This window comes from Danio rerio, chromosome 7 (assembly GCF_049306965.1).
Source record: "Danio rerio strain Tuebingen ecotype United States chromosome 7, GRCz12tu, whole genome shotgun sequence".
NCBI lineage: Eukaryota > Metazoa > Chordata > Actinopteri > Cypriniformes > Danionidae > Danio > Danio rerio.
The window spans coordinates 55,880,418-55,901,526 of record NC_133182.1 but is presented as its reverse complement, the minus strand read 5'-3'; positions in this window follow the sequence as shown (position 1 = coordinate 55,901,526).

Genomic DNA, 21,109 nt, shown 5'->3' with positions numbered 1-21,109 from the left:
TGGAGGGCCAATGGGCACATTTGGGCCTATACTGCAAGTCCAGGGAGAGAGACAGACCCTTGGGTAGCTTGCTGGTGTCAGAGGCCCCTAGGTGAAGGGCTAGGGGGCACCCTGGTTCCTATACTGCAAGTTCAGGGAGAGAGGTGGACCCAAGAGGGCACCCTGGGGCCTATACTGCAAATCCAGGGTGAGATGTGGACCCCTGGGTAGCTTGCAAGGGTCAGAGGCACCTAGGTGGAGGGCCAGGGGGTACTCTGAGGCCTCAACTGCAAGTCCAGGGAGAGACGTGGACCCCTGGGTAGCTTGCTGGGGTCAGAGTCTCTTAGGTGGAGGGCCAGGGGGCACCCTGGGGCCAATCCTACAAATCCAAGAAGAGAGGTGGACCCCTGCGTAGCTTGCTGGGGCCAGAGGTCCCTGGGTGGAGGGCAAGGAGCACCCTGGGGCCTATGCTGCAAGTCCAGGGAGAGAGGTGGACCCCTGGGTAGCTTGCTGGGGTCAGAGGCCCCTGGGTGGAGGGCCAGGGGGCACCCTGGGGCCTCTACTGCAAGTCCAGGGAGAGAGCTGGACCAATGGGTAGCTTGCTGGGATCAGAGGCCCCTAGGTGGGGGGCCAGGGGGCACCCTGGGGCCTCTACTGCAAGTCCAGGGAGAGAGCTGGACCAATGGGTAGCTTGCTGGGATCAGAGGCCCCTAGGTGGGGGGCCAGGGGGCACCCTGGGGCCTATCCTGCAAGTCCAGGGAGAGAGGTGGACCCCTGGGTAGCTTGCTGGGGTCAGAGGCCCCTGGGTGGAGGGCCAGGGGGCACCCTGGGACCTCTACTGCAAGTCCAGGGAGAGAGGTGGACCCCTGGGTAGCTTGCTGGGGTCAGAAGCCCCTAGGTGGAGGGCCAGGGGGCACCCTGGGGCCTATCCTGCAAGTCCAGGGAGAAGGTGGACCCCTGGGTAGCTTGCTGGGGTCAGAGGCCCCTAGGTGGAGTGCAAAGGGGCACCCTGGGGCCTTTACTGCAAGTCCAGGGAGAGAGGTGGACCCCTGGGTAGCTTGCTGGGTTCAGAGGCCCCTAGGTGGAAGGCCAATGGGCACATTTGGGCCTATACTGCAAGTCCAGGGAGAGAGATGGACCCCTGGGTAGCTTGCTGGTGTCAGAGGCCCCTAGGTGAAGGGCAACGGGGCACCCTGGTTCCTATACTGCAAGTCCAGGGAGAGAGGTGGACCACTGGGTAGCTTGCTGAGGTAAGAGGCCCCTAGGTGGAGGGTTAAGGGGCACCTTGGGGCCTATACGGCAAGTCCAAGGAGAGAGGTGGACCCCAGGGTAGCTTGCTGGGGTCAAAGGCCCCTAGGTGGAGGGCCAAAGAGCACCCTGGGGCCTATCCTGCAAGTCCAGGAAGAGAGGTGGACCCCTGGGTAGCTTGCTGGGGTAAGAGGACTCTAGGTGGAGGGCCAAGGGGCACCCTGGGGCCTATACTGCAAGTCCAGGAAGAGAGGAGGACCCCTGGGTAACATGCTGGGGTCAGAGGCTCCTAGGTGGAGGGCCAGGGGGCACCCTGGGCTGTCTACTGCAAGTCCAGGGAGAGAGGTGGACCCCTGGGTAGCTTGCTGGGTTCAGAGGCCCCCAGGTGGAGGGCCAATGGACACATTTGGGCCTATCCTGCAAGTCCAGGGAGAGAGACAGACCGTTGGGTAGCTTGCTGGTGTCAGAGGCCCCTAGGTGAAGGGCTAGGGGGCACCCTGGTTCCTATACTGCAAGTCCAGGGAGAGAGATGGACCCAAGAGGGCACCCTGGGGCCTATACTGCAAATCCAGGGAGAGAGGTGGACCCCTGGCTAGCTTGCTGGGGTCAGAGGCCCCTAGGTGGAGGGAAAGGGGGCACCCTGGGGCCTATCCTGCAAGTCCAGGGAGAGAGGAGGACCCCTGGGTGGCTTGCTGGGATCAGAGGCCCCTAGGTGGAGGGAAAAGGGGCACCCTGTAGATTATACTGCAAGTCCAAGGAGAGAGGTGGACCCCTGGGTATCTTGCTGGGGTCAGAGGCCCCTAGGTGGAGTGCAAAGGGGCACCCTGGGGCCTTTACTGCAAGTCCAGGGAGAGAGGTGGACCCCTGGGTAGCTTGCTGGGGTCGGAAGCCCCTTGGTGGAATGCCAGGGGGCACCCTGGGGCCTATACTGCAAGTCCAGGGAGAGAGGTGGACCCATAAGTAGCTTACTGGGGTCAGAGGCCTCTGGGTGGAGGGCCAGGGGGCACCCTGGGGCCTCTACTGCAAGTCCAGAGAGAGAGGTGGACCCCTGGGCAGCTTCTTGGGGTCAGAGGCCCCTAGGTGGAGGGCAAGGGGGCACCCTGGGGCCTCTACTGCAAGTCCAGGGAGAGAGGTGGACCCCTGGGTAGCTTGCTGGGGTCAGAGGCCCCTAGGTGGACGGCCAGGGGGCTTCGTGGGGCCTCTACTGCAAGTCCAGGGAGAGAGGTGGACCCCTGGGTAGCTTGCTGGGGTCGGAAGCCCCTTGGTGGAAGGCCAGGGGGCACCCTGGGGCCTATACTGCAAGTCCAGGGAGAGAGGTGGACCCATGGGTAGCTTACTGGGGTAAGAGGCCCCTAGGTGGAGGGCCAGGGGCACCCTGGGGCCTATCTTGCAAGTCAAGGGAGGGAGCTGGACACCTGGGTAGCTTGTTGGGGTCAGAAGCCCCTAGGTTTAGTGCCAGGGGGCTTCCTGGGGCGTCAACTGCAAGTCCAACGAGAAAGGTGGACCCCTGTGTAGCTTGCTGGGGTCAGAAGCCCCTAAGTGGAGGGTCAGGGTGCACCCTGGGGCCTATCCTGCAAGTCCAGGGAGAGAGGTGGACCTCTGGGTAGCTTGCTGGGGTACGAGGCCCCAAGGTGGAGGGCGAGGGGGCACCCTGGGGCCTCTACTGCAAGTCCAGGGAGAGAAGTGGACCCCTGGGTAGCTTGCTGGGGTCAGAGGCCTCTAGGTGGAGGGCCAAGGGGCACCCTGGGGCCTATACTGCAAGTCCAGGGAGAGAGGTGGACCCCTGGGTAGCTTGCTGGGGTCTGTAGCCCATAGGTGGAGGGCCAGGGGGTACCCTGGGGTCTATACTGCAAGTCCAGGGATAGAGGTGGACCCCTGGGTAGCTTCTTAAGGTCTTAGGCCCCTAGGTGGAGGGCCAGGGGGCACCCTGGGGCCTATCCTGCAAGTCCAGGGAGAGAGGTGGACCCCTGGGTAGCTTGCTGGGGTCAGAGGCCCCTAGGTGGACGGCCAGTGGGCTTTGTGGGGCCTATACTGCAAGTCCAGGGAGAGAGGTGGACCCCTGGGTAGCTTGCTGGGGTCTGTAGCCCATAGGTGAAGGGCCAGGGGGTACCTTGGGGCCTCTACTGCAATTCCAGGAAGAGAGGTGGACCCCTGGGTAGCTGACTGGGATCGAAGGCCCCTAGGTGGAGGGCCAGGGGGCTTCGTGGGGCCTCTACCGCAAATCCTGGGAGACAGGTGGACCCCTGGGTAGCTACCTGAGGTCAGAGGCCTGTAGGTGGAGGGCCAGGGGCACTCTGGGGCCTCTACTGCAAGTCCAGGGAGAGAGGTGAACCCCTGGGTAGCTTGCTGGTGTCAGAGGCAACTAGGTGGAGGGACAGGGGGTACCCTGGGGCCTATACTGCAAGTCCAGGGAAAGTGGTGGACCCCTGGGTAGCTTCCTGAGGTCAGAGGCCCCTACGTGGAGGGCCAGGGGGCACCCTGGGGCCTATCCTGCAAGTCCAGGGAGAGAGGTGGACCCCTGGGTAGCTTGCCAGGGTCAGAGGCCCCTAGGTGGACAGCCAGGGGGCTTCGTGGGGCCTCTACTGCAAGTCAGGGAGAGAGGTGGACCCCTGGGTAGCTGGCTGGGGTCTGAAGCCCATAGGTGGAAGGCCAGGGGGTACCCTGGGGCCTATACTGCAAGTCCAGGGAGAGAGGTGGACCCCTGGGTAGCTTCCCGGGGTCAGACGCCCCTAGGTGGAGGGCAAGGGGGCACCCTGGGGCCTCTACTGCAAGTCCAGTGAGAGATGTGGACCCCTGGGTAGCATGCTGGGGTGGAAGGAAACTAGGTGGAGGGCCAGGGGACACCCTGGGGCCTATCTTGCAAGTCCAGGGAGAGAGGTGGACACCTGGGTAGCTTGTTGGGGTCAGAAGCCCCTAGGTTTAGTGCCAGGGGGCTTCCTGGGGCGTCAACTGCAAGTCCAACGAGAAAGGTGGACCCCTGTGTAGCTTGCTGGGGTCAGAAGCCCCTAAGTGGAGGGTCAGGGGGCACCCTGGGGCCTATCCTGCAAGTCCAGGGAGAGAGGTGGACCTCTGGGTAGCTTGCTGGGGTACGAGGCCCCAAAGTGGAGGGCGAGGGGGCACCCTGGGGCCTCTACTGCAAGTCCAGGGAGAGAGGTGGACCCCTGGGTAGCTTGCTGGGGTCAGATGCCTCTAGGTGGAGAGCCAAGGGGCACCCTGGGGCCTATACTGCAAGTCCAGGGAGAGAGGTGGACCCCTGGGTAGCTTGCTGGGGTCTGTAGCCCATAGGTGGAGGGCCAGGGGGTACCCTGGGGCCTATACTGCAAGTCCAGGGAGAGAGGTGGACCCTTGGGTAGCTTCTTAAGGTCAGAGGCCCCTAGGTGGAGGGCCAGGGGGCACCCTGGGGCCTATCCTGCAAGTCCAGGGAGAGAGGTAGACCCCTGGGTAGCTTGCTGGGGTCAGAGGCCCCTAGGTGGACGGCCAGGGGGCTTTGTGGGGCCTATACTGCAAGTCCAGGTTGAGAGGTGGACCCCAGGATAGCTTGCTGGGGTCAGAGGCCCCTAGGAGGAGGGCGAAGGGGCACCCTTGGGCCTAATCTGCAAGTCCAGGGAGAGAGGTGGACCCCTGGGTAGCTTGCTGGGGTCAAAGGCCCCTGGGTGGAGGGCCAGGGTGCACCCTGGGGAATCTACTGCAATTCCAGGGAGAGAGGTTTACCCCTAGGTAGATTGCTGGGGTCAGAAGCCCCTAGGTGGTTTATACTGCAAGTCCAAGGAGAGAGGTGGACCCCTGGGTAGCTTGCTGGGGTCAGAGGCACCTAGTTGGAGGGCCAGAGGGCACTCTGGGGCCTCTACTGCAAGTCCAGAGAGAGAGCTGGACCCCTGGGTAGCTTGCTGGGGTCAAAGGCTCCTAGGTGGAGGGCCAGGGGACACATTGGGGCCTATACTGCAAGTCCAGGGAGTGAGCTGGACCCCTGGGTAGCTTGCTGGGATCAGAGGCCCCTTGGTGGGGGGCCAGGGGGCACACTGGGGCCTATCCTGCAAGTCCAGGGAGAGAGGTGGACCCCTGGGTAGCTTGCTGGGGTCAGAGGCCCCTGGGTGGAGGGCCAGGGGGCACCCTGGGGCCTCTACTGCAAGTCCAGGGAGAGTGGTGGACCTCTGGGTAGCTTGTTGGGGTCAGAAGCCCCTAGGTGGAGGGCCAAGTGGCACCCTGGGGCCTATCCTGCAAGTCCAGGAAGAGAGGTGGACCCCTGGCTAGCTTGCTGGGGTCAGAGGCCCCTAGGTGTAGGGAATGGGGCACCCTGGGGCCTTTCCTGCAAGTCCAGGGAGAGAGGAGGACCCCTGGGTAGCTTGCTGGGATCAGAGGCCCCTAGGTGGAGGGCCAAGGGGCACCCTGTAGATTATACTGCATGTCCTAGGAGAGAGGTGGACCCCAGGCTAGCTTGCTGGGGTCAGAGGCCCCTAGGTGGAGGGCCAGGGGACACCCTGGGGCCTCTACTGCAAGTCCAGGGAGAGAGGTGGACCCATGGGTAGCTTGCTGGGTCAGAGGCCCCTAGGTGGAGGGCCAAGTGGCACTCTGGGGCCTTTACTGCAAGTCCAGGGAGAGACGTAGACACCTAAGTAGCTTGCTGGGGTCAGAAGCACCTAGGTGGAGGGCCAGGGGGCACCCTGGGGCCTATCCTGCAAGTCCAGGGAGAGAAGTAGACCCCTGGGTAGCTTGCTGGGGTCAGAGGCCCCTGGGTAGAGGGCCAGGGTGCACCCTGGGGCCTCTACAGCAAGTCCAGGGAGAGAGGTTTACCCATGGGTAGCTTCCTGGGGTCAGAAGCCCCTAGGTGGAGGGCCAGCGGGCACCCTGGGGCCTATACTGCCAGTTTAGGGAAAAAGGTGGACCCCTGGGTAGCTTGCTGGGGTCAGAGGCCCCTAGGTGGAGGGCAAGGGAGGCACCCTGGGGCCTATACTGCAAGTCCAGGAAGAGAGATGGAACCCAGGGTAGCTTGCTGGGGTCAGAGGCCCCTAGGTGAAGGGCAAGGGGGCACCCTGGTTCCTATACTGCAAGTCCAGGGAGAGAGGTGGACCCCTGGGTAGCTTGCTGAGGTAAGAGGACCCTAGGTGGGGGGTTAGGGGGCACCTTGGGGCCTATACGGCATGTCCAAGGAGAGAGGTGGACCCCAAGGTAGCTTGCTGGGGTCAAAGGCCCCTAAGTGGAGGGCCAAAGAGCACCCTGGGGCCTATCTTGCAAGTCCAGGAAGAGAGGTGGACCCCTGGGTAGCTTGCTGGCGTAAGAGGACCCTAGGTGGAGGGCCAAGGGGCACCCTGGGGCCTATACTGCAAGTCCAAGGAGAGAGGTGGACCCTTTGGTAGCTTGCTAGGGTCAAAGGCCCCTAGGTGGAGGGCCAGGGGAAACCCTGGGGCCTCTACATCAAGTCCAGGGAGAGAGCTGGACCCCTGGGTAGCTTGCTGGGATCAGAGGCCCCTAGGTGGGGGGCCAGGGGGCACCCTGGGGCCTATCCTGCAAGTCCAGGAAGAGAGGTGGACCCCTGGGTAGCTTGCTGGGGTCAGAGGCCCCTAGGTGGAGGGTCAGGGGGCATGTTGGGGCCTATACGAAAGTCCAGGGAGAGAGGTGGACCCCAGGATAGCTTGCTGGGGTCAGAGGCCGCTAGGTGAAGGGCAAGGGGGCACCCTGGTTCCTATACTGCAAGTCCAGGGAGAGAGGTGGACCCCTGGGTAGCTTGCTGAGGTAAGAGGCCCCTAGGTGAGGGGTTAGGGGGCACCTTGGGGCCTATACGGCATGTCCAAGGAGAGAGGTGGACCCCAGGATAGCTTGCTGGGGTCAGAGGCCGCTAGGTGAAGGGCAAGGGGGCACCCTGGTTCCTATACTGCAAGTCCAGGGAGAGAGGTGGACCCCAAGGTAGCTTGCTGGGGTCAAAGGCCCCTAAGTGGAGGGCCAAAGAGCACCCTGGGGCCTATCCTGCAAGTCCAGGAAGAGAGGTGGACCCCTGGGTAGCTTGCTGGCGTAAGAGGACCCTAGGTGGAGGGCCAAGGGGCACCCTGGGGCCTCTACTGCAAGTCCAAGGAGAGAGGTGGACCCCTGGGTAGCTTGCTGGGGTCAGAGGCCCCTAGGTGAAGGGCCAAGGGGAAACCTGGGGCCTATTCTGCAAGTCCAGGAAGAGAGGAGGACCCCTGGGTAGCATGCTGGGGTCAGAGGCCCCTAGGTGGAGGGCTAGGGGGTCACCCTGGGGCCTATACTGCAAGTCCAAGGAGAGAGGTGGACCCCTTGGTAGCTTGCTGGGGTCAGAGGCCCCTATGTGGAGGGCCAAGGGGCACCCTGGGGTGTCTACTGCAAGTCCAGGGAGAGAGACAGACCCTTGGGTAGCTTGCTGGTGTCAGAGGCCCCTAGGTGGAGGGAAAGGGGGCACCCTGGGGCCTATCCTGCGAGTCCAGGGAGAGAGGTGGACCCAAGAGGGCACCCTGGGGCCTATACTGCAAATCCAGGGAGAGAGGTGGACCCCTGGCTAGCTTGCTGGGGTCAGAGGCCCCTAGGTGGAGGGAAAGGGGGCACCCTGGGGCCTATCCTGCAAGTCCAGGGAGAGAGGAGGACCCCTGGGTAGCTTGCTGGGATCAGAGGCCCCTATGTGGGGGGCCAGGGGGCACCCTGGGGCCTTTCCTGCAAGTCCAGGGAGAGAGGTGGACCCCTGGGTAGCTTGCTTGTGTCAGAGGCCCCTGGGTGGAGGGCCAGGGGGCACCCTGGGGCCTTTACTGCAAGTCCAGGGAGAGACGTAGACACCTAAGTAGCTTGCTGGGGTCAGAAGCACCTAGGTGGAGGGCCAGGGGGCACCCTGGGGCCTATCCTGCAAGTCCAGGGAGAGAAGTAGACCCCTGGGTAGCTTGCTGGGGTCAGAAGCCCCTAGGTGGAGGGCCAAGTGGCACCCTGGGGCCTATCCTGCAAGTCCAGGAGGAGAGGTGGACCCCTGGCTAGCTTGCTGGGATCAGAGGCCCCTAGGTGGAGGGCCAAGGGGCACCCTGTAGATTATACTGCATGTCCTAGGAGAGAGGTGGACCCCAGGGTAGCTTGCTGGGGTCAGAGGCCCCTAGGTGGAGGGCCAGGGGACTCCCTGGGGCCTCTACTGCAAATCCAGGGAGAGAGGTGGACCCCTGGCTAGCTTGCTGGGGTCAGAGGCCCCTAGGTGGAGGGAAAGGGGGCACCCTGGGGCCTATCCTGCAAGTCCAGGGAGAGAGGAGGACCCCTGGGTAGCTTGCTGGGATCAGAAGGCCCTAGGTGGAGGGAAAAGGGGCACCCTGTAGATTATACTGCAAGTCCAAGGAGAGAGGTGGACCCCTGGGTAGCTTGCTGGGGTCAGAGGCACCTAGTTGGAGGGCCAGAGGGCACGCTGGGGCCTCTACTGCAAGTCCAGAGAGAGAGCTGGATCCCTGAGTAGCTTGCTGGGGTCAAAGGCTCCTAGGTGGAGGGCCAGGGGACACATTGGGGCCTATACTGCAAGACCAGGGAGTGAGCTGGACCCCTGGGTAGCTTGCTGGGATCAGAGGCCCCTTGGTGGGGGGCCAGGGGGCACCCTGGGGCCTATCCTGCAAGTCCAGGGAGAGAGGTGGACCCCTGGGTAGCTTGCTGGGGTCAGAGGCCCCTAGGTGGAGGGCCAGGGGGCACCCTGGGGCCTCTACTGCAAGTCCAGGGAGAGTGGTGGACCTCTGGGTAGCTTGCTGGGGTCAGAAGCCCCTAGGTGGAGGGCCAAGTGGCACCCTGGGGCCTATCCTGCAAGTCCAGGAGGAGAGGTGGACCCCTGGCTAGCTTGCTGGGATCAGAGGCCCCTAGGTGGAGGGCCAAGGGGCACCCTGTAGATTATACTGCATGTCCTAGGAGAGAGGTGGACCCCAGGCTAGCTTGCTGGGGTCAGAGGCCCCTAGGTGGAGGGCCAGGGGACACCCTGGGGCCTCTACTGCAAGTCCAGGGAGAGAGGTGGACCCATGGGTAGCTTGCTGGGTCAGAGGCCCCTAGGTGGAGGGCCAAGTGGCACCCTGGGGCCTTTACTGCAAGTCCAGGGAGAGACGTAGACACCTGGGTAGCTTGCTGGGGTCAGAAGCCCCTAGGTGGAGGGCCAGGGGGCACCCTGGGGCCTATCCCGCAAGTCCAGGGAGAGAGGTGGACCCCTGGGTAGCTTGCTGGGGTCAGAGGCCCCTGGGTGGAGGGCCAGGGTGCACCCTGGGGCCTCTACAGCAAGTCCAGGGAGAGAGGTTTACCCCTGGGTAGCTTTCTGGGGTCAGAAGCCCCTAGGTGGAGGGCCAGCGGGCACCCTGGGGCCTATACTGCCGGTTTAGGAAAAAAAGTGGTCCCCTGGGTTGCTTGCTGGGGTCAGAAACAAGGGGCTAGGGGCCCCTGACCTAGGGGCTTCTGACCCCAGCAAGCTACCCAGGGGACCACCTCTCTCCCTGGACTTGCAGGATAGGCCCCAGGGTGCCCCCTGGCCCCCCACCTAGGGGCCTCTGATCCCAGCAAGCTACCCAGGGATCCAGCTCTCTCCCTGGACTTGCAGTAGAGGCCCCAATGTGTCCCCTGGCCCTCCATCTAGGAGCCTTTGACCCCAGCAAGCTACCCAAAGGTCAAGCTCTCTTTCTGGACTTGCAGTAGAGGCCCCAGAGTGCCCTCTGGCCCTCCAACTAGGTGCCTCTGACCCCAGCAAGCTACCCAGGGGTCCACCCTGGCACCCTGGGGCCTATCCTGCAAGTCCAGGGAGAGAGGTGGACCCCTGGGTAGCTTGCTGGGGTCAGAAGCCCCTAGGTGGAGGGCCAGGGGGCACCCTGGGGCCTATTCTGCAAGTCCAGGGAGAGAGGTGGACCCCTGGGTAGCTTGCTGGGGTCAGAGGCCCCTGGGTGGAGGGCCAGGGTGCACCCTGGGGCCTCTTCTGCAAGTCCAGGGAGAGAGGTTTAACCATGGGTAGCTTTCTGGGGTCAGAGGCCCCTGGGTGGAGGTTCAGGGGGCACCCTGGGGCATCTACTGCAAGTCCAGTGAGAGAGGTGGAAACCTTCGTAGCTTGCTGGGGTCAGAGACCCCTAGGTGAAGGGCAAGGGGGGCACCCTGGGGCCTATTCTGCCAGTTTAGGGAGAGAGGTGAACCCCTGGGTAGCTTGCTGGAGTCAGAGGCCCCTAGGTGGAGGGCCAGGGGGCATGATGGGGTCTATCCTGCAAGTCCAGGCAGAGAGGTGTACCCCTGGGTAGCTTGCTGGGGTCAAAGGCCCCTAGGTGGAGGGCCAAAGGGCACCCAGGCGCCTATCCTGCAAGTCCAGGAAGAGAGGTGGACCCCTGGGTAACTTGCTGGGGTCAGAGGCCCCTAGGTGGAGGGCAAGGGGGCACCCTGGGGCCTATACTGCAAGACCAGGAAGAGAGAAGGACCCCTGGGTAGCTTGCTGGGGTCAGAGGCCCCTAGGTGGAGGGCTAGGGGGTCACCCTGGGGCCTATACTGCAAGTCCAAGGAGAGAGGTGGACCCCTTGGTAGCTTGCTGGGGTCAGAGTCCCCTAGGTGGAGGGCCAAGGGGCACCCTGGAGTGTCTACTGCAAGTCCAGAGAGAGAGGTGGACCCCTGGGTAGCTTGCTGGGGTCAGAGGCCCCTAGGTGGAGGGCCAATGGGCACATTTGGGCCTATACTGCAAGTCCAGGGAGAGAGACAGACCCTTGGGTAGCTTGCTGGTGTCAGAGGCCCCTAGGTGAAGGGCTAGGGGGCACCCTGGTTCCTATACTGCAAGTTCAGGGAGAGAGGTGGACCCAAGAGGGCACCCTGGGGCCTATACTGCAAATCCAGGGTGAGATGTGGACCCCTGGGTAGCTTGCAAGGGTCAGAGGCACCTAGGTGGAGGGCCAGGGGGTACTCTGAGGCCTCAACTGCAAGTCCAGGGAGAGACGTGGACCCCTGGGTAGCTTGCTGGGGTCAGAGTCTCTTAGGTGGAGGGCCAGGGGGCACCCTGGGGCCAATCCTACAAATCCAAGAAGAGAGGTGGACCCCTGCGTAGCTTGCTGGGGCCAGAGGTCCCTGGGTGGAGGGCAAGGAGCACCCTGGGGCCTATGCTGCAAGTCCAGGGAGAGAGGTGGACCCCTGGGTAGCTTGCTGGGGTCAGAGGCCCCTGGGTGGAGGGCCAGGGGGCACCCTGGGGCCTCTACTGCAAGTCCAGGGAGAGAGCTGGACCAATGGGTAGCTTGCTGGGATCAGAGGCCCCTAGGTGGGGGGCCAGGGGGCACCCTGGGGCCTCTACTGCAAGTCCAGGGAGAGAGCTGGACCAATGGGTAGCTTGCTGGGATCAGAGGCCCCTAGGTGGGGGGCCAGGGGGCACCCTGGGGCCTATCCTGCAAGTCCAGGGAGAGAGGTGGACCCCTGGGTAGCTTGCTGGGGTCAGAGGCCCCTGGGTGGAGGGCCAGGGGGCACCCTGGGACCTCTACTGCAAGTCCAGGGAGAGAGGTGGACCCCTGGGTAGCTTGCTGGGGTCAGAAGCCCCTAGGTGGAGGGCCAGGGGGCACCCTGGGGCCTATCCTGCAAGTCCAGGGAGAAGGTGGACCCCTGGGTAGCTTGCTGGGGTCAGAGGCCCCTAGGTGGAGTGCAAAGGGGCACCCTGGGGCCTTTACTGCAAGTCCAGGGAGAGAGGTGGACCCCTGGGTAGCTTGCTGGGTTCAGAGGCCCCTAGGTGGAAGGCCAATGGGCACATTTGGGCCTATACTGCAAGTCCAGGGAGAGAGATGGACCCCTGGGTAGCTTGCTGGTGTCAGAGGCCCCTAGGTGAAGGGCAACGGGGCACCCTGGTTCCTATACTGCAAGTCCAGGGAGAGAGGTGGACCACTGGGTAGCTTGCTGAGGTAAGAGGCCCCTAGGTGGAGGGTTAAGGGGCACCTTGGGGCCTATACGGCAAGTCCAAGGAGAGAGGTGGACCCCAGGGTAGCTTGCTGGGGTCAAAGGCCCCTAGGTGGAGGGCCAAAGAGCACCCTGGGGCCTATCCTGCAAGTCCAGGAAGAGAGGTGGACCCCTGGGTAGCTTGCTGGGGTAAGAGGACTCTAGGTGGAGGGCCAAGGGGCACCCTGGGGCCTATACTGCAAGTCCAGGAAGAGAGGAGGACCCCTGGGTAACATGCTGGGGTCAGAGGCTCCTAGGTGGAGGGCCAGGGGGCACCCTGGGCTGTCTACTGCAAGTCCAGGGAGAGAGGTGGACCCCTGGGTAGCTTGCTGGGTTCAGAGGCCCCCAGGTGGAGGGCCAATGGACACATTTGGGCCTATCCTGCAAGTCCAGGGAGAGAGACAGACCGTTGGGTAGCTTGCTGGTGTCAGAGGCCCCTAGGTGAAGGGCTAGGGGGCACCCTGGTTCCTATACTGCAAGTCCAGGGAGAGAGATGGACCCAAGAGGGCACCCTGGGGCCTATACTGCAAATCCAGGGAGAGAGGTGGACCCCTGGCTAGCTTGCTGGGGTCAGAGGCCCCTAGGTGGAGGGAAAGGGGGCACCCTGGGGCCTATCCTGCAAGTCCAGGGAGAGAGGAGGACCCCTGGGTGGCTTGCTGGGATCAGAGGCCCCTAGGTGGAGGGAAAAGGGGCACCCTGTAGATTATACTGCAAGTCCAAGGAGAGAGGTGGACCCCTGGGTATCTTGCTGGGGTCAGAGGCCCCTAGGTGGAGTGCAAAGGGGCACCCTGGGGCCTTTACTGCAAGTCCAGGGAGAGAGGTGGACCCCTGGGTAGCTTGCTGGGGTCGGAAGCCCCTTGGTGGAATGCCAGGGGGCACCCTGGGGCCTATACTGCAAGTCCAGGGAGAGAGGTGGACCCATAAGTAGCTTACTGGGGTCAGAGGCCTCTGGGTGGAGGGCCAGGGGGCACCCTGGGGCCTCTACTGCAAGTCCAGAGAGAGAGGTGGACCCCTGGGCAGCTTCTTGGGGTCAGAGGCCCCTAGGTGGAGGGCAAGGGGGCACCCTGGGGCCTCTACTGCAAGTCCAGGGAGAGAGGTGGACCCCTGGGTAGCTTGCTGGGGTCAGAGGCCCCTAGGTGGACGGCCAGGGGGCTTCGTGGGGCCTCTACTGCAAGTCCAGGGAGAGAGGTGGACCCCTGGGTAGCTTGCTGGGGTCGGAAGCCCCTTGGTGGAAGGCCAGGGGGCACCCTGGGGCCTATACTGCAAGTCCAGGGAGAGAGGTGGACCCATGGGTAGCTTACTGGGGTAAGAGGCCCCTAGGTGGAGGGCCAGGGGCACCCTGGGGCCTATCTTGCAAGTCAAGGGAGGGAGCTGGACACCTGGGTAGCTTGTTGGGGTCAGAAGCCCCTAGGTTTAGTGCCAGGGGGCTTCCTGGGGCGTCAACTGCAAGTCCAACGAGAAAGGTGGACCCCTGTGTAGCTTGCTGGGGTCAGAAGCCCCTAAGTGGAGGGTCAGGGTGCACCCTGGGGCCTATCCTGCAAGTCCAGGGAGAGAGGTGGACCTCTGGGTAGCTTGCTGGGGTACGAGGCCCCAAGGTGGAGGGCGAGGGGGCACCCTGGGGCCTCTACTGCAAGTCCAGGGAGAGAAGTGGACCCCTGGGTAGCTTGCTGGGGTCAGAGGCCTCTAGGTGGAGGGCCAAGGGGCACCCTGGGGCCTATACTGCAAGTCCAGGGAGAGAGGTGGACCCCTGGGTAGCTTGCTGGGGTCTGTAGCCCATAGGTGGAGGGCCAGGGGGTACCCTGGGGTCTATACTGCAAGTCCAGGGATAGAGGTGGACCCCTGGGTAGCTTCTTAAGGTCTTAGGCCCCTAGGTGGAGGGCCAGGGGGCACCCTGGGGCCTATCCTGCAAGTCCAGGGAGAGAGGTGGACCCCTGGGTAGCTTGCTGGGGTCAGAGGCCCCTAGGTGGACGGCCAGTGGGCTTTGTGGGGCCTATACTGCAAGTCCAGGGAGAGAGGTGGACCCCTGGGTAGCTTGCTGGGGTCTGTAGCCCATAGGTGAAGGGCCAGGGGGTACCTTGGGGCCTCTACTGCAATTCCAGGAAGAGAGGTGGACCCCTGGGTAGCTGACTGGGATCGAAGGCCCCTAGGTGGAGGGCCAGGGGGCTTCGTGGGGCCTCTACCGCAAATCCTGGGAGACAGGTGGACCCCTGGGTAGCTACCTGAGGTCAGAGGCCTGTAGGTGGAGGGCCAGGGGCACTCTGGGGCCTCTACTGCAAGTCCAGGGAGAGAGGTGAACCCCTGGGTAGCTTGCTGGTGTCAGAGGCAACTAGGTGGAGGGACAGGGGGTACCCTGGGGCCTATACTGCAAGTCCAGGGAAAGTGGTGGACCCCTGGGTAGCTTCCTGAGGTCAGAGGCCCCTACGTGGAGGGCCAGGGGGCACCCTGGGGCCTATCCTGCAAGTCCAGGGAGAGAGGTGGACCCCTGGGTAGCTTGCCAGGGTCAGAGGCCCCTAGGTGGACAGCCAGGGGGCTTCGTGGGGCCTCTACTGCAAGTCAGGGAGAGAGGTGGACCCCTGGGTAGCTGGCTGGGGTCTGAAGCCCATAGGTGGAAGGCCAGGGGGTACCCTGGGGCCTATACTGCAAGTCCAGGGAGAGAGGTGGACCCCTGGGTAGCTTCCCGGGGTCAGACGCCCCTAGGTGGAGGGCAAGGGGGCACCCTGGGGCCTCTACTGCAAGTCCAGTGAGAGATGTGGACCCCTGGGTAGCATGCTGGGGTGGAAGGAAACTAGGTGGAGGGCCAGGGGACACCCTGGGGCCTATCTTGCAAGTCCAGGGAGAGAGGTGGACACCTGGGTAGCTTGTTGGGGTCAGAAGCCCCTAGGTTTAGTGCCAGGGGGCTTCCTGGGGCGTCAACTGCAAGTCCAACGAGAAAGGTGGACCCCTGTGTAGCTTGCTGGGGTCAGAAGCCCCTAAGTGGAGGGTCAGGGGGCACCCTGGGGCCTATCCTGCAAGTCCAGGGAGAGAGGTGGACCTCTGGGTAGCTTGCTGGGGTACGAGGCCCCAAAGTGGAGGGCGAGGGGGCACCCTGGGGCCTCTACTGCAAGTCCAGGGAGAGAGGTGGACCCCTGGGTAGCTTGCTGGGGTCAGATGCCTCTAGGTGGAGAGCCAAGGGGCACCCTGGGGCCTATACTGCAAGTCCAGGGAGAGAGGTGGACCCCTGGGTAGCTTGCTGGGGTCTGTAGCCCATAGGTGGAGGGCCAGGGGGTACCCTGGGGCCTATACTGCAAGTCCAGGGAGAGAGGTGGACCCTTGGGTAGCTTCTTAAGGTCAGAGGCCCCTAGGTGGAGGGCCAGGGGGCACCCTGGGGCCTATCCTGCAAGTCCAGGGAGAGAGGTAGACCCCTGGGTAGCTTGCTGGGGTCAGAGGCCCCTAGGTGGACGGCCAGGGGGCTTTGTGGGGCCTATACTGCAAGTCCAGGGAGAGAGGTGGACCCCTGGATAGCTTGCTGGGGTCTGTAGCCCATAGGTGAAGGGCCAGGGGGTACCTTGGGGCCTCTAATGCAATTCCAGGAAGAGAGGTGGACCCCTGGGTAGCTGACTGGGATCGAAGGCCCCTAGGTGGAGGGCCAGGGGGCTTCGTGGGGCCTCTACCGCAAATCATGTGAGACAGGTGGACCCCTGGGTAGCTACCTGGGGTCAGAGTCCCCTAGGTGGAGGGCCAGGAGGTACCCTAGGGCCTCTACTGCAAGACCAGGGAGAGAGGTGGACCCCTGGGTAGCTTCCTAAGGTCAGAGGCCCCTAGGTGGAAGGCCAGGGGGCACCCTGGGGCCTATCCTGCAAGTACAGGGAGAGAGGTGGACCCCTGGGTAGCTTGCTGGGGTACGAGGCCCCTAGGTGGTGGGCCAGGGGGCACCATGGGGCCTCTACTGTAAGTCCAGGGAGAGAGGTGGACCCCTGGGTAGCTTGCTGGGGTCAGAGGCAGCTAGGTGGAGGGCCAGGGGGCTTCTTGGGGCCTCTACTGCAAGTTCAGGGAGAGAGGTGGACCCCTGGGTAGCTTGCTGTTGTCGTAGGCCCCCAGGTGGAGGGCCAGGGGGCTTCCTGGGGCTTCTACTGCAAATCTAGGGAGAGAGGTGGACCACTGGTTAGCTTGCTGGGGTCAGAGGCCCCTAGGTGGACGGCCAGGGGGCTTCGTGGGGCCTCTACTGCAAGTCCAGGGAGAGAGGTGGACCCCTGGGTAGCTTGCTGGGGTCGGAAGCCCCTTGGTGGAAGGCCAGGGGGCACCCTGAGGCCTATACTGCAAGTCCAGGGAGAGAGGTGGACCCATGGGTAGCTTACTGGGGTCAGAGGCCCCTAGGTGGAGGGCCAGGGGCACCCTGGGGCCTATACTGCAAGTCCAGGGAGAGAGGTGGACCCCTGGGTAGCTTCCTGAGGTCAGAGGCCCCTGGGTGGAGGGCCAGGGGGCACCCTGGGGCCTATCCTGCAAGTCCAGGGAGAGAGGTGGACCCCTGGGTAGTTTGCTGGGGTACGAGGCCCCTAGGTGGAGGGCCAGGGGGCACCCTGGGGCCTCTACTGCAAGTCCAGGGAGAGAGGTGGACCCCTGGGTAGCTTGCTGGGGTCAGAGGCCCCTGGGTGGAGGGCCAGGGGGCACACTGGGGCCTCTACTGCAAGTCCAGGGAGAGAGGAGGACCCCTGGGTAGCTTGCTGGGGTCAGAGGCCTCTAGGTGGAGGGCCAGGGGCACCCTGGGGCCTCTACTGCAAGTCCAGGGAGAGAGGTGGACCCCTGGGTAGCTTGCTGGGGTCAGAGGCCTCTAGGTGGAGGGCCAGGGGATAACCTGGGGCCTATACTGCAAGACCAGGGAGAGAGGTGGACCCTTGGGTAGCTTCCTAAGGTTATAGGCCCCTAGGTGGAGGGCCAGGGGGCACCCTGGGGCCTATCCTGCAAGTCCAGGGAGAGAGGTGGACCCCTGGGTAGCTTGCTGGGGTCAGAGGCCGCTAGGTGGAGGGCCAGGGGGCTTCTTGGGGCCTCTACTGCAAGTTCAGGGAGAGAGGTGGACCCCTGGGTAGCTTGCTGTTGTCGTAGGCCCCCAGGTGGAGGGCCAGGGGGCTTCCTGGGGCTTCTACTGCAAATCTAGGGAGAGAGGTGGACCCCTGGTTAGCTTGCTGGGGTCAGAGGCCCCTAGGTGGACGGCCAGGGGGCTTCGTTGGGACTCTACTGCAAGTCCAGGGAGAGAGGTGGACCCCTGGGTAGCTTGCTGGGGTCGGAAGCCCCTTGGTGTAAGGCCAGGGGGCACCCTGAGGCCTATACTGCAAGTCCAGGGAGAGAGGTGGACCCATGGGTAGCTTACTGGGGTCAGAGGCCCCTAGGTGGAGGGCCAGGGGCACCCTGGTGCCTATACTGCAAGTCCAGGGAGAGAGGTGGACCCCTGGGTAGCTTCCTGATGTCAGAGGCCCCTGGGTGGAGGGCCAGGGGGCACCCTGGGGCCTATCCTGCAAGTCCAGGGAGACAGGTGGACCCCTGGGTAGTTTGCTGGGGTACGAGGCCCCTAGGTGGAGGGCCAGGGGGCACCCTGGGGCCTCTACTGCAAGTCCAGGGAGAGAGGTGGACCCCTGGGTAGCTTGCTGGGGTCAGAGGCCCCTGGGTGGAGGGCCAGGGGGCACACTGGGGCCTCTACTGCAAGTCCAGGGAGAGATGTGGACCCCTGGGTAGCTTGCTGGGGTCAGAGGCCTCTAGGTGGAGGGCCAGGGGGCACCCTGGGGCCTCTACTGCAAGTCCAGGGAGAGAGGTGGACCCCTGGGTAGCTTGCTGGGGTCAGAGGCCTCTAGGTGGAGGGCCAGGGGATAACCTGGGGCCTATACTGCAAGACCAGGGAGAGAGGTGGACCCTTGGGTAGCTTCCTAAGGTTAGAGGCCCCTAGGTGGAGGGCCAGGGGGCACCCTGGGGCCTATCCTGCAAGTCCAGTGAGAGAGGTGGACCCCTGGGTAGCTTGCTTGGGTCAGAGGCCCCTAGGTGGAGGGTCAGGAGGTACCCTAGGGCCTCTACTGCAAGTCCAGGGAGAGAGGTGGACCCCTGGGTAGCTTGCTGGGGTAAGAGGCAACTAGGTGGAGTGCCAGGGGGCACCCTAGGGTCTACACTGCAAGTCCAGGGAGAGAGGTGGACCCCTGGGTAGCTTCCTAGAGTCAGAGGCCCCTAGGTGGAGGGCCAGGGGGCACCCTGGGGCCTATCCTGCAAGTCCAGGGAGAGATGTGGACCCCTGGGTAGCTTGCTGGGGTAAGAGGCCCCTAGGTGGAGGTCCAGGGGGCACCCTGGGGCCTCTACTGCAAGTCCAGGGAGAGAGGTGGACCTCTGGGTAGCTTGCTGGGGTACGAGGCCCCTAGGTTGAGGGCAAGGGGGCACCCTGGGGCCTCTACTGCAAGTCCAGGGAGAGATGTGGACCCCTGGGTAGCTTGCTGGGGTCAGAGGCCTCGAGGTGGAGGGCCAAGGGGCACCCTGGTGCCTATACTGCAAGTCCAGGGAGAGAGGTGGACCCCTGGGTAGCTTGCTGGGGTCTGTAGCCCATATGTGGAGGGCCATGGGGTACCCTAGGGCCTATACTGCAAGTCCAGGGAGAGAGGTGGACCCCTGGGTAGCTTGCTGGGGTACGAGGCCCCTAGCTGGAGGGCCAGGGGGCACCCTGGGGCCTCTACTGCAAGTCCAGGGAGAGAGGTGGACCCCTGGGTAGCTTGCTGGGGTCAGAGGCAACTAGGTGGAGGGACAGGGGGTACCCTGGGGCCTCTACTGCAAGTCCAGGGAGAGAGGTGGACCCCTGGGTAGCTTCCTGAGGTCAAAGGCCCCTAGGTGGAGGGCCAGAGGGCACCCTGGGGCCTATCCTGCAAGTCCAAGGAGAGAGGTGGACCCCTGGGTAGCTTGCTGGGGTACGAGGCCCCTAGTTGGAGGGCCAGGGGGCACCCTGGGGCCACTACTGCAAGCCCAGGGAGAGAGGTGGACCCCTGGTTAGCTTGCTGGGGTCGGAAGCCCCTTGGTGGAAGGCCAGGGGGCACCCTGGGGCCTATACTGCAAGTCCAGGAAGAGAGGTGGACCCATGGGTAGCTCACTGGGGTCAGATGCCCCTAGGTGGACGGCCAGGGAAACCCTGGGGCCTCTACTGCAAGTCCAGGGAGAGAGCTGGTCCCCTGGGTAGCTTGCTGGTGTCAGAGGCAACTAGGTGGAGGGACAGGGGGTACCCTGGGGCCTATACTGCAAGTCCAGGGAGAGAGGTGGACCCCTGGGTAGCTTCCTAAGGTTAGAGGTCCCTAGGTGGAGGGCCAGGGGGCACCCTGGGGCCTATCCTGCAAGTCCAGGGAGAGAGGTGGACCCCTGGGTAGCTTGCTGGGGTACGAGGCTCCTAGGTGGAGGGCCAGGGGGCACCCTGGGAACTCTACTGCAAATCCAGGAAGAGAGGTGGACCCCTTGGTAGCTTCCTGGGGTCAGAGTCCCCTAGATGGAGGGCCAGGAGGTACCCTAGGGCCTCTACTGCAAGTCCAGGGAGGGAGGTGGACCCCTGGGTAGCTTGCTGGGGTAAGAGGCCAATAAGTGGAGGGCCAGGGGGCACCCTGGGGCCTCTACTGCAAGTCCATGGAGAGAGTTGGACCCCTGGGTAGCTTCCTGGGGTCAGAGGCCCCTAGGTGGAGGGCAAGGGGGCACCCTGGGGCCTCTACTGCAAGTCCAGGGAGAGAGGTGGACCCCTGGGTAGCATGCTGGGGTCGGAGGCAACTAGGTGGAGGGCCAGGGGACAACCTGGGGCCTAAACTGCAAGTCCAGGGAGAGAGGTGGACACCTGGGTAGCTTGTTGGGGTCAGAAGCCCCTAGGTTTAGTGCCAGGGGGCTTCCTGGGGCCTCAACTGCAAGTCCCAGGAGAAAGGTGGACCCCTGTGTAGCTTGCAGGGGTCAGAAGCCCCTAGGTGGAGGGTCAGGGGGCACCCTGGGGACTAAACTGCAAGTCCAGGGAGAGAGGTGGACACCTGGGTAGCTTGTTGGGGTCAGAAGCCCCTAGGTTTAGTGCCAAGGGGCTTCCTGGGGCCTCAACTGCAAGTCCCAGGAGAAAGGTGGACCCCTGTGTAGCTTGCTGGGGTCAGAGGCCCCTAGGTGGAGTGTCAGGGGGCACCCTGGGGCCTATCCCGCAAGTCCAGCGAGAGAGGTGGACCTCTGGGTAGCTTGCTGGGGTACGAGGCCCCTAGGTGGAGGGCGAGGGGGCACCCTGGGGCCTCTACTGCAAGTCCAGGGAGAGATTTGGACCCCTGGGTAGCTTGCTGGGGTCAGAGGCCTCTAGGTGGAGGGCCAAGGGGCACCCTGGGGCCTATATTGCAAGTCCAGGAAGAGAGGTGGACCCCTGGGTAGCTTGCTGGGGTCTGTAGCCCAGAGGTGGAGGGCCAGGGGGTACCCTGGGGCCTATACTGCAAGTCCAGGGAGAGAGGTGGACCCATAGGTAGCTTGCTGGGGTACGAGGCCCCTAGGTGGAGGGCCAGGGGGCACCCTGGGGCCTCTACTGCAAGTCCAGGGAGAGAGGTGGACCCCTGGGTAGCTTCCTAAGGTCAGAGGCCCCTAGGTTGAGGGCCAGGGGGCACCCTGGGGCCTATCCTGCAAGTCCAGGGAGAGATGTGGACCCCTGGGTAGCTTGCTAGGGTACGAGGCCCCTAGGTGGACGGCCAGGGGGCACCCTGGGGCCTCTACTGCAAGTCCAGGGAGAGAGGAGGACCCCTGGGTAGCTTCCTAAGGTCAGAGGCCCCTAGGTGGAGGGCCAGGGGGCACCAGGGGGCCTATCCTGCAAGTCCAGAGAGAGATGTGGACCCCTGGGTAGCTTGCTAGGGTAAGAGGCCCCTAGGTGGACGGCCAGGGGGCACCCTGGGGCCTCTACTGCAAGTCCAGGGAGAGAGGAGGACCCCTGGGTAGCTTGCTGGGGTCAGAGGCAACTAGATGGAGGGACAGGGGGTACCCTGGGGCCTATACTGCAAGTCCAAGGAGAGAGGTG